Here is a 13,268-nt window from a genome sequence, read left to right as displayed (position 1 = left end):
CTGGTTCTGGCGGCATTAGAAAGCTATTTGAGCTGGCTACAATTCCTGCCTAACGTCAAATTTCCAAATTTGGACTCGAACATGCGCAAAATTGGGTTCCAAAAGCGATCATGAAAATAAGTGCTACAGTTCGAGGACATGAATGCGCATCAAGAAACGTGCACAAAAACACTCGCTAGAAAAGATACGAACCTAAGTAATAGTACTAAAGCATGCACAAAAGTACTCACGCAAAAGTGCATTCGCAAAAAGGATCATGAAAACACAAACTACAATCCTAGGACATTAATACAAATCAACAAACATGCACAAACGCACTCGCTCAAATGGAAATGCACAAACGTACATGAAAAGAATATGCGCAAAAGTGCATTCGCAACAACGTTCTTAAAAGCACGAACGAGAACAATAGGACTTTAATACGCAAAACCAAACAACAGCAAAAACACTAGATACAAAAGATAATGTGGAGTGTAGAAATAACACTCTACGTTTATGTTTACGTGGATTTTTTGTTGGATTAATTTATATTTTCTTTTTAATTGGTTGATTTAGTATCTTATAGGTACAAATCGACAAATAGGTGTCCGTGAGGCAAACATGATCAAAGAGTAAGAAAAGAGTTGCAATTAGGAAAATAAAATCAAATTAGAAGAGAGGATCCCTCAGCATGTTTGGAAGTGTCCACGAAGTCAAGCATATCACTCTCTTCCGGACTCCAAATCGACTGGTTCCGGCGGCATTAGAAAGCTATTTAAGCTGGCTACAGTTCTTGTCTAACGTCAAATTTCCAAATTCGGACTCGAACATGGTCAAAATTAGATTCCAAAAGCGACCATGAAAATAAGTGCTACAGTTCGAGGACATGAATGTGCATCAAGAAACGTACACAAAAACACTCGCTAGAAAAGATACGCACATAAGTAAAAGTACAAAAGCATGCACAAAAGTACTCACCCAAAAGTGCATTCGCAAAAAGGATTATGAAAACACAAACTACAATCCTAGGACATTAATACAAATTAACAAACATGCACAAACACACTCGCTCAAATGGACATGCACAAACGTACATGTAAAAAAACATGCGCAAAAGTGCATTCGCAACAACGTTCTTAAAAACACAAACTATAACACGCATAACCAAACAACAACAAAAACACTACATACAAAAGATACGACGGAGTGTAGAAATAACACTCTACGTTTACCTTTATGTGGATTATTTTTTTTTTTGATTAATTTATATTTCGGTTTCAATTGGTGGATTTAGTAACTTATAGGTACAAATCGATAATTAGGTGTCCATGAATCCAAAATGATCAGAGAGTAACAAAAGAGTTGCAATTAGGAAAATAAAATCAAATTAGAAGAGAGGATCCCTCAACATCTTCGGTAGTGTCCATGAAGTGGAGCAAAACGTTTTCATCCGGAATCCAAATTAACTGGTTCCGGTTGCATTAGAAAGCTATCTTAGCTGGCTACAATTCCCGTCTAACGTCAAACTTCCAAATTCGGACTCGAACATGGTCGAAATTGGATTCCAAAAGAGATCATGAAAATACGTACTACAGTTCGAGGACATGAATGCGCATCAAGAAACATGCACAAAAACACACGCTAGAAAAGATACGCACATAAGTAAAAGTATAAAAGCATGCACAAATGTACTCACGCAAAAGAGCATTCGCAAAAAGGATCATGAAAACAGAAACTACAATCCTAGGACATTAATACAAATTAACAAACATGCACAAACACACTCGCTCAAATGGACATGCACAAACGTACATGTAAAAAAACATGCGCAAAAGTGCATTCGCAACAACGTTCTTAAAAACACAAACTATAACACGCATAACCAAACAACAGCAAAAACACTAGATACAAAAGATACGACGGAGTGTAGAAATAACACTCTACGTTTACCTTTATGTGGATTATTTTTTTTTTGATTAATTTATATTTCGGTTTCAATTGGTGGATTTAGTAACTTATAGGTACAAATCGATAATTAGGTGTCCATGAAGCCAAAATGATCAGAGAGTAACAAAAGAGTTGCAATCAGGAAAATAAAATCAAATTAGAAGAGAGGATCCCTCAACAGCTTCGGTAGTGTCCATGAAGTGGAGCAAAACGTTTTCATCCGGACTCCAAATTAACTGGTTCCGGTTGCATTAGAAAGCTATTTTAGCTGGCTACAATTCCCGTCTAACGTCAAACTTCCAAATTCGGACTTGAACATGGTCGAAATTGGATTCCAAAAGAGATCATGAAAATACGTACTACAGTTCGAGGACATGAATGCGCATCAAGAAACATGCACAAAAACACACGCTAGAAAAGATACGCACATAAGTAAAAGTATAAAAGCATGCACAAATGTACTCACACAAAAGAGCATTCGCAAAAAGGATCATGAAAACACAAACTACAATCCTATGACATTAATACAAATCAACAAACATGCACAAACACACTCGCTCAAATGGACATGCAGAAACGTACATGTAAAAAACCATCCGCAAAAGTGCATTCGCAACAACGTTCTTTAAAACATGAACTACAACACTATGACTTTAATACGCATAACCAAATAACAGCAAAAACACTAGATACAAAAGATAAAAAAGCCGAGAGTAGAAATAACACCCTACGTTTACGTTTACGTGGATTTTTTTTGGATTAATTTATATTTCTATTCTAATTGGTGGATTTAGTATCTTCTAGATACAAATCGATACTTAGGTGTTCGTGAAGCCAAAATGATCAACGAGTAAGAAAAGAGTTGCAATTAGGAAAATAAAATCAAATTATAAGAAAGGATCCCTCAATTTCTATTATAACACTGGGACTTTAATACGCATAACAAAACAACTGCAAAAACACTAGATACAAATGACACAGTAGAATGTTGAAATAACACTCTACATTTACGTTTACGTGGTTTTTTTTTTGGATTAATTTATGTTTATGTTTTAATTAGTGGATTTAGTATCTTATAGGTACAAATCGATAATTGGGTGTCCATGAAGCAAAAATGATCAAAGAGTAAGAAAAGAGTTGCAATTAGGAAAATAAAATTAAATAAGAGCAGAGGATCGCTCAGTGGTAGTGTCCACGAAGTCGAGCATCACTTTCTCATCCGGACTCCAAATCAACTGGTTCCGGCGGCACTAGAAAGCTATTTAAGATGGCTACAATTCCAGTCTAACGTCAAATTTACAAATTCAGACTCGAACATGGTCAAAAATGGATTCTAAAAGCGATCATGAAAATACATGCTACAGTTCGAGGACATGAATGCGCATCAAGAAACGTGCACAAAAACACTCGCTAGAAAAGATACGCACATACGTAAAAGTACAAAAGCATGCACAAAAGTACTCACGCGAAAGTGCATTCCCAAAAAGGATCATGAAAACACAAACTACAATCCTAGGACATTAATACAACTCAACTAACATGCAACAAACACACCCGTTCCAATGCACATGCACAAACATACATGTAAAAAAACATGCGCAAAAGTGCATTCGCAACAACGTTCTTAAAAACACAAACTACAACACTAGGACCTTAATACGCATAGCAAAACAACAACGAAAACACTAGATAGAAAAGATACAGTGGAGTGTAGAAATAACACTATACGTTTACATTTACGTGGATTTTTTTTTGGATTAATTTATATTTCTGTTTTAATTGGTGGATTTAGTATCTTATAGGTACAAATCGATAATTAGGTGTCCATGAAGCAAAAATGATCAAAGAGTAAGAAAACAGTTGCAATTAGGAAAATAAAAACTAATTAGAAGAGAGGATCCCTCAACATTTTTGGTCGTGTCCACGAAGTCCAGCATAACTTTCTCATCCGGATTCCAAATCAATTGGTACCGGCGGCATTAGAAAGCTATTTAAGCTGGCTACAATTCCTCTCTAACGTCAAATTTCCAAATTCAGACTCGAACATGGTCAAAATAGGATTCCAAAAGTGATCACGAAAATACGTACTGCAGTTCGAGGACATGAATGCACATCAAGAAACATGCACAAAAACACTTGCTAGAAAAGACACGCACATAAGTAAAAGTACAAAAGCATGCACTAAAGTACTCACGCAAAGGTGCATTCGCAAAAAGGATCACGAAAACACAAACTACAATCCCAGGACATTAATACAAACTAACAAACATGCACAAACACACTCGCTCAAATGGACATGCACAAACATACATGTAAAAAAACATACGCAAAAGTGCATCAACAACAACGTTCTTAAAAACACGAACTACAACACTAAGACTTTAATACGCATAGCTAAACAACAACAAAAACACTAGATACAAAAGATACAGTGGAATGTAGAAATACCACTCTACGTTTACGTTTACGTGGATTTTTTTTTTTGCATTAATTTATATTTCTGTATTAATTGATGGGTTTAGTATCTTATAGGGACAAATCGATAATTAGGTGTCCATGAAGCAAAAATGATCAAAGAGTAAGAAAAGAGTTGCAATTTGGAAAATAAAATCAAATTAGAATAGAGGATCCCTCAACATCTTTGGTTGTGTCCACGAAGTCGAGCATAACTTTCTCATCCGGAATCCAAAACAACTGGTTCCCTCGGCATTAGAAAGCTATTTAAGCTGGCTACACTTCGTGTCTAACGGCAAATTTTCCAATTCGGACTCCAACATGGTCAAAATTGGATTCCGAAAGCGATCATGAAAATATGTACTATAGTTCGAGGATGTGAATGTGCATCACGAAATGTGCACAAGAACACTCACTAGATAAGGTACGCACATAAGTAAATGTACAAAAGCATGCACAAAAGTACTCACGCAAAAGTGCATTCGCAAAAAGGATCATGAAAACACAAACTACAATCCTAGGACATTAATACCAACCAACAAACATGCACAAACACACTCGCTCAAATGGAAATGCACAAACATAAATGTAAAAAAAACATGTGCAAAAGTGCGTTCGCAACAACGTTCTTAAAAACACGAACTACAACACTAGGACTTTAATACGCATAACCAAACAACAGCAAAAACACTAGATACAGTAGATACAGTGGAGTGTAAAAATAACACTTTACGTTTACGTTTATGTGGATTTGTTTTGGCATGAATTCATATTTATGTTTTAATTGGTGGATTTAGTATCTTATAGGTACAAATCAATAATTAGGTGTCCATGAAGCAAAAATGATCAAAGAGTAAAAAAAGAGTTGCAATTAGGAAAATAAAATCAAATTAGAAGAGAGGATCCCTCAACATCTTTGGTAGTGTCCACGAAGTCGAGCATAACTTTCTCATCCAGACTCCAAATGAACTGGTTCTGTGTCATAAGAAAGCTATTTCAGCTGGCTACAATTCCTGTCTAACGGCAAATTTCCAAATTCAGACTCGAACATGGTCAAAATTGGATTCCGAAAGCGATCATGAAAATACGTACTACAGTTCGAGGAAGTGAATGTGCATCACGAAATGTGCACAAGAACTCTCGCTAGAAAAGATACGCACATAAGTAAATGTACAAAAGCATGCACAAAAGTACTCACGCAAAAGTGCATTCGCAAAAAGGATCATGAAAACACAAACTACAATCCTAGGACATTAATACAAACCAACAAACATGCACACACACACTCGCTCAAATGGAAATGCACAAACATACATGTAAAAAAACATGCGCAAAAGTGCATTCGCAACAACGTTCTTAAAAACACGAACTACAACACTAGGACTTTAATACGCATAACCAAACAACAGCAAAAACACTAGATACAATAGATACAGTGGTGTGTAGAAATAACACTTTACGTTTACGTTTACGTGGATTTGTTTTTGCATGAATGTATATTTATGTTTTAATTGGTGGATTTAGTATCTTATAGGTACCAATCGATAATTAGGTGTCCATGAAGCAAAAATGATCAAAGAGTAAGAAAAGAGTTGCAATTAGGAAAATAAAATCAAATTAGACGAGAGGATCCCTCAACATCTTTGGTAGTGTCCACGAAGTCGAGCATAACTTTCTCATCCGGACTCCAAATCAACTGGTTCTGGCGTCGTAAGAAAGCTATTTCAGCTGGCTTCAATTCCTGTCTAACGTCAAATTTCGAAATTCGGACTCGAACATGGTCTAAATTGGATTCCAAAAGCGATCATGAAAATACGTGCTACAGTTCGAGGACGTGAATGCATATCAAGAAACATGCACAAAAACACTCGCTAGTGTAACACCCCGGCTTTCCAAAACCCAAAAACCCTAAAACCCGAGAATAATATCCCTAACTCGAGAATCCTTAGGTAATATTATTACGTGATAATATTCATATGACTTACGTGAATTTAATTATTTATGTGTTATATTTAATTGGTAGATTTATTTTCTAACAAATTTATGTGACTTGTGTGAATTAGACTACTATATGCTATATTTGATTTATTAAATGTAATAATGTACTACCCTAGACTATCCTATACCTACATAGCATACATGCATACATACATGAATTTTGCATGCATTGCTTTATGATATAATATTATATTATATATGTATATGTACATAGCCGTGTGAGTGTGTGTGTTAGTAAAAAATGTGGGAAATTAAATTATTATTTAATTAGTTGCACATGGCACATAGTTGAGTTTTACACTCTTCCTTCTCATTTCCTTCCACATAAACCCCCTTGCTTGTCTTCCTCTCTCCATTCCACCGAACCCTCACCACCACCTCCATTCTTCTCCTTCTTCCACCTCATCTCTTGTTTTTCAAAGAAAATGAAAAATAATTTTGAAAGTCCTCTATTTAACCATGGACTTTGATTAGCCTACAACATCATTCACCGAGAAAAAAAAATAAAATACATATCTCCCTTAAAGAAATCAACTCCATCTCCTTCACCATCAAAATAGTTTGGCTAGAGCTTGGCATCAACCTTTGAAGCACTTCCCTTCGATTTTTCCTGCATCTTTTCTTTCGGCTTCTTAAGGTAAGAAATTTCGATTTCTTGCTGCAATTAAATGCCATCAATAGTATTAAAAGAGTTTTCAAAATTACTTAAAAGATTGGGAAAGATTTTGAAGAAATTGGTGCTTTTTGGGGAAAAATGGAAAAGAAGTGTTTAATGTTGATTTCTTGTTCTTGCATGCATCATCTATATTGGTAGTGGGTAGATATAACTTTTATTGGCCAAATTATTAAAAATTTCAGATTTCAAAAAGGGGTTTTCAAGAAAAATGAATTTTTTTAACTTTTATGGGGTTGCATGTGTAAATCGAAAGATTCTTGGATCAAATCTGTAATTTTTGAGAAGTCAGTCCTAAATTTATTGAACATAAATTTCGGATTAAAGAAGTTTTGTAAGAAAAAGTGATTTTTCAACATCTAGTGGTCTTGCATGCGTAGATCTAGAGATTTTGGGGTAAAATATGTAATTCTCGAAATTTCTTCATAAAGTAACTTTTCAACTTCGTTTCCTGCATCTAATAAAGTAAAATTTCAGATTGTTAGGGGTTTTTCATGAAAAAGTGGTTTTTGAACTTCTAGTGTTGTTGCATGTGTAAATCTTGAAACTCTTGGGTCAAAACTGCAATTTCCGAAAAATATCTCATTTCTAAAGTTTGAATCTGTTTTTCCAGCAAGTATTAAGTGGGGAAAAGTTTTCTTTACAAAGGTTTTAAAGTAATTAAGGTTATATTAGAGTTTTTGATTTTTAAAATAAAAAGGGGAATTTTCTAGTTTTTAATTTCAAGAAAATTCGAAAATTTGTGAGTTAGTTAGGAATTCTAGGATTTAATTTGGGAATTTTTGGAATTAGTTTGCTATTATTTCGAAATTAGGATAGTTTGCATGTCATTTATTATGTTTTGTGCCTTTATTTTAATGTCTTTAATTTAATGTCTATGAATGATGAGATTTGGGGATTTTATATTTTTAATTGCTGCCTGGATGTGGATTAATTGCTGTGAGAATTTATTGGAATGAATTATTACCTAGAAGTGGTAATTAATTCATTAAATGAAAGGTGAAAAAGGGGTACTTGCTTTACAAGCATGGTTTGATATTAAATGGTGATGTTTAATGTGTTGGCTGCATGTGTGTGTGCTGAATGTGCATGTGGTGTGTGTTGGGGATCGTGCATGTATACGCAGCGGAATTTAAATTTTTTTCGATTGAACTAGTTTCGATTACATGCATAAACTAATCACATAGTATACGTACCTTAACGCTTCCGCCATACATATGGTAATTATCGATTTTATTAAAAACATGTAAAACCGAAAATTATAAAACATGCTTGTTCATCATACAATAAAATCGAAACACGTAATCACATATTACTCATGCTCATAAATTAAAATTCACACAAACATGATCTAATCAATCTACGAAAGTTTCGATTTAAATACCTCTTGTAGCGTGAGATTTCGACGAATCGAAATCTAAAACCAATCACGTACAAGCTGCTAATTACCAATCCTCGGGGCTGCAACTCACGGCTGGAGCAAACTGATCCAGCAAGCGGCGGACGGCGGCGCGTGGCAGCAGCGGCGGCGGCGCGTGGACGGTGCAGCGGCGCGTGCGGCGGTGCAGCGGCGGTGCGTGGATTCCGTCGGGGCAGCAGCTCCTCTCCAATTAGGTTTCACCTCGTATTTTTGACCCACTCGAACTACAGAACTAGATGTAAACGAGTTAGATAAACAACAAGAATAAACGAAGGAGTAGAGAGAAGAAAACCGGCGACAATCGGCGGCGATCGGCGGCGGCGCGGCGGGGCTGCAACGGCCGAGAGGGCTGAGCGGCTAGGGCTTGGACGGCTAGGGTTTTGAAGCATAAAAATCCGATCTCAAACTCTTGTTTGAGGTCTATTTATATTAGGGTTTTCAACCCTTGTGGGTTTAAGTCATTGGGCTTGACCCACTGATGCATTAAGCCCATTCCCTCGTCGGCCTCGTTTCTAATAAACGATCGTTCACAAAATTATAACAAAATTATATTTGCGACGAGCCCAAAGTCCTCGTCAATACGAGTGCCTCTTCGAAATTTCCAATTTCCAAAATTGGAAACTTCCACTTCAGTGGACTTGCTAAATCGGGAAACTTCCCAATTTAGAAAGTTCACTAAATTCCGCATTACGCTATTTCTCTACGTTTATTCCGATTCGCAATTCAAAATTAGGAATCTGGGATTCAATCATATCGACATCCAATCGTTCCAAGATTAACACATTAATCTATGCTTGTTATTATCAATGATCTATATTACACGAGAAGTGTGACCCTCAATGGTTCAGGTGTATGCTAGCCGTGGGCTCACAACTCTTTGTGATTCGAACAACACATTGTTCTTATACGAACTCCTCCCAAGAGTCCCGATTAGAGTAAAACTCATTTTACCTAATCCCCGATCAAATCGGTGCCAAACGAATCAAGATTGGCGTCTAGCAACTACGCATCATGATTCCCTAGATACAAGTGAAGTGCCTGCAAGAACCTTATGATGTAGTTAGCGTACAGTACGATCCTTTAGCAGCACATGTCCCGATTGAACTAGAGGCATTGGTTCACCGAGACCTCTTATAAAGTTCAATAACCGTGCGAACGTTCTAGGTATTATAAATCCGTTCGTGTGTGACTTAGGGAAACACATTTCCCTAATCACCCCACTATCAACTCTGGCAAGAGATTCCTTGGATTATAAACCGTCAGAACACACAGGTTTAACAGTTACATTACATTGCTGAGTTATCTCACGATTCTACTAGATCAACTCACAGTAATAGAGTAACTCGTTAGGACTATATCTATGCTGCTTGCATGGGATAACAGATATAGAATGCCAAATGAAATATTTTATTATTATTACGAAAGAAAAACGATTGTTTTATTACAAGGAAAAGAGAAGGACCACAGCCACAAGTTGGCTTGCTGGTCACCTACTCTAACAGTGTGTGCCGTGTATGGTTGTGTGTGTTTATATGTGTGAATTTGGGGATTTTTGCCCAAATTATGAATATGTGGTGAATTGTGATATTTCTGTGATTTTGTGGCACTTGATTGATATTTGTGATGTTTATGTGTGGTCATAAGCATGATTTCGAAAAGTTGCATTAAAAGGTTTTTAAATTGAAAGATTAATGGAATATCGGGTAATAAACAACTCGGATATAGTGGGCCGGTATCCAACTAGGATGATGTGTGTTGTGGTTTGATTCCACTTAGTGAAAACGGGCTCGTAACAGGTTTGTTATCCAGGTACATAAATTAATCTTTCACGGATCCGATAAAACGAAAAATGTTTTTTCATGATTTTTACAAAAAGGGCATTTTGGTCATTATGCATAAGTGCGTGATTTTGTGTGAATAATGTGTTTTCGTGAGTTATGTGATTTTATCGACTGTCTTGTACGGAACATGGGTAAGAATGGGTATATAATATTATATTATGTATCATGTATTTTCAAAGTTTGATATTTCATCGGATTTCTTAATGAGCTTTATAGCTCATATAGATGCCTTTTAATTGCAGGTAGTAGTGCTAGTAATCCTCAACCGGGATGGATCGAGTAGCGGATCGAGGTCTTGCCCGGGATTTTGGAAGTTGTACGAGGACCTATGAACGATGCTAAATATTTTGGGTTTTCCTTTTTGGTGATGTAATATAAAACCTCCGTATTTCCCCTTTCGTATCTTTTGAACTCAAATCCGGTATGGATCGTACTTAACTCTTTTTATAAAATAGTCCGTTTGGTAATTTTGTTATTTCACGCCTCAATTAGTAATTTTTGAATTATTCACCAAAATACCCTTTCAAAACTCTGATTTCTTCTCGAACCGAAAATCGATAGTGATACTGTAGCACTCGAACGAAAAACCTCCTTTCGAAACTTGTTTCCAAACGAAACCTTTATTCGGCCAAAGTAACCTAAAGAAAGATTTCGAAAAATGCTAAGTTTTGATAATTGCATTTTGGTCCCATTCCAAAGTTTTAAAAATTACAAAGAGATCCTTTGCTTCCGCTAGTGTAATGAATATTGCGATAAACCGGTTCGATTTATCGCCCGACCAGAAGGGGGGTGCTACAGCTAGTAAAGATACGCACATAAGTAAAAGTACAAAATCATGCACAAAAGTACACACGCAAAAGTGCATTCGCAAAAAGGATCATGAAAACACAAACTACAATCTTGGGACATAAAATACAAATCAACAAACATGCACAAACACACTCTCTCAAATGGACATGCACAAACAGAAAATTGGATTCCAAATGCGATCATGAAAATATGTACTACAGTTCGAGGACATGAATGTGCATCACAAAATGTGCACAAAAACACTCGATAGAAAAGGTACGCACATAAGTAAAAGTACAAAACCATGTACAAAAGTAGTCACGCAAAAGTGCATTCGCAAAAAGAATCATGAAAACACAAACTACAATTCTAGGACATTATTACAAATCAACAAACATGCACAAACAGACTCGCTCAAATGGACATGCATAAACGTACATGTAAAAAAACATGCGCAAAAGTGCCTTCGCAACGACGTTCTTAAAAACACTAACTACAACTCTTGGACATTAATACGCATGACCAAACAACAGCAAAAACTCTAGATAAAAAAGTTACAGTGGAGTGTAGAAATAACACTCTACGTTTACGTTTACGTGGATTTCTTTTTGGATTAATTTATATTTCTGTTTTAATTGGTGGATTTCGTATCTAATAGGTACAATCGAAAATTAGGTGTCCATGAAGCAAAAATGATCAAAGAGTAAGAAATGAGTTGCAATTAGGAAAATAAAATCAAATTCGAAGAGAGGATCCCTCAACATCTTTGGTAGTGTCCACGAAGTCGAGCATAACTTTCTCATCCAGACTCCAAATCAACTGGTCCCGGTGGCATTGGAAAGCTATTTCAGCTGGCTACAATTCCTGTCTAACGTCTAATTTCTGATTTCGGACTCGAACATGGTCAAAATTGGATTCCAAAAGCGATCACGAAAATACGTACTACAATTCGAGGACATGAATGCGCATCAAGAAACATGCACAAAAACACTCGCTAGAACATGTATGCACATAAGTAAAAGTACAAAAGCTTGATAAAAGTACTCACGCAAAAGTGCATTCGCAAAAAGGATAATGAAAATACAAACTACAATCCTAGGACATTAATACAAATCAACAAACATGCACAAACAGACTCGCTCAAATGGACATGCATAAACGTACATGTAAAAAAACATGCGCAAAAGTGCCATCGCAACGACGTTCTTAAAAACACTAACTACAACACTTGGACATTAATACGCGTGACCAAACAACAGCAAAAACTCTAGATAAAAAAGTTACAAAGGAGTGTATAAATAACACTCTACGTTTACGTTTACGTGGATGTTTTTTAGGATTAATTTATATTTATGTTTTAATTGGTGGATTGAGTATCTTATTGGTACATATCAAAAATTAGGTGTCGATGAAGCAAAAATGATCAAAGAGTAAGAAAAGAGAGGATCCCTCAACATCTTTGGTAGTGTCCACGAAGTCGAGCATAACTTTCTCATCCGGACTCCAAATCAACTGGTTCTGGTGGCATTATAAAGCTATTTCAGCTAGCTACAATTCCTGTCTAAAGTCAAATTTCCAAATTCGGACTCGAACATGGTCAAAATTGGATTCCAAGAGCGATCATGAAAATACGTACTACAGTTCGAGGACATGAATGCGCATCAAGAAACACGCACAAAAATACTCGCTAGAAAAGATAGGCACATCAGTAAAAGTACAAAAGCATGCACAAAAGTACTCACGCAAAAGTGCATTCGCAAATACGATCATGAAAACACAAACTACAATCCTAGGTCATTAATTCAAATCAACAAACATGCACAAATAAACTCGCTCAAATGGCCATGCACAAACGTACATGTAAAAAAGCATGCTCAAAAGTGCGTTCGCAACAACGCTCTTAAAAACACGAACTACAACACTAGGACTTTAATACCCAAAACCAAACAACAGAAAAAACACTAGATACAAAAGATACAGTGGAGTGTAGAAATAACACTCAACGTTTATGTTTACGTGGATGTTTTTTTGGATTAATTTATATTTCTATTTTAATTGGTGGATTTAGTATGTTATAGGTACATATTGAAAATTAGGTGTCCATTAAGCAATAATGATGAAAGAGTAAGAAAATAGTTGCAATTAGGAAAATAAAATCAAATTGGAA

General features: G+C 36.0%; 1 long non-coding RNA gene across 1 annotated transcript; it reads left to right on the top strand.

Moving 5' to 3' along the window:
- The first annotated feature begins 6,706 nt into the window (after positions 1–6,706).
- On the top strand, positions 6,707–10,779 carry LOC148771707 (uncharacterized). The gene is made up of 2 exons (XR_016030514.1): positions 6,707–7,015; positions 10,555–10,779. It is a non-coding gene; the product is annotated as an uncharacterized LOC148771707 (long non-coding RNA).
- Positions 10,780–13,268: the final 2,489 nt, after the last annotated feature.

The sequence above is a fragment of the Erythranthe guttata genome, chromosome 3 (genome assembly GCF_056151865.1).
Source record: "Erythranthe guttata isolate IM_541 chromosome 3, IM_541, whole genome shotgun sequence".
Classification (NCBI taxonomy): Eukaryota; Viridiplantae; Streptophyta; class Magnoliopsida; order Lamiales; family Phrymaceae; genus Erythranthe; species Erythranthe guttata.
This window is presented reverse-complemented; position numbering and strand designations above follow the sequence as displayed.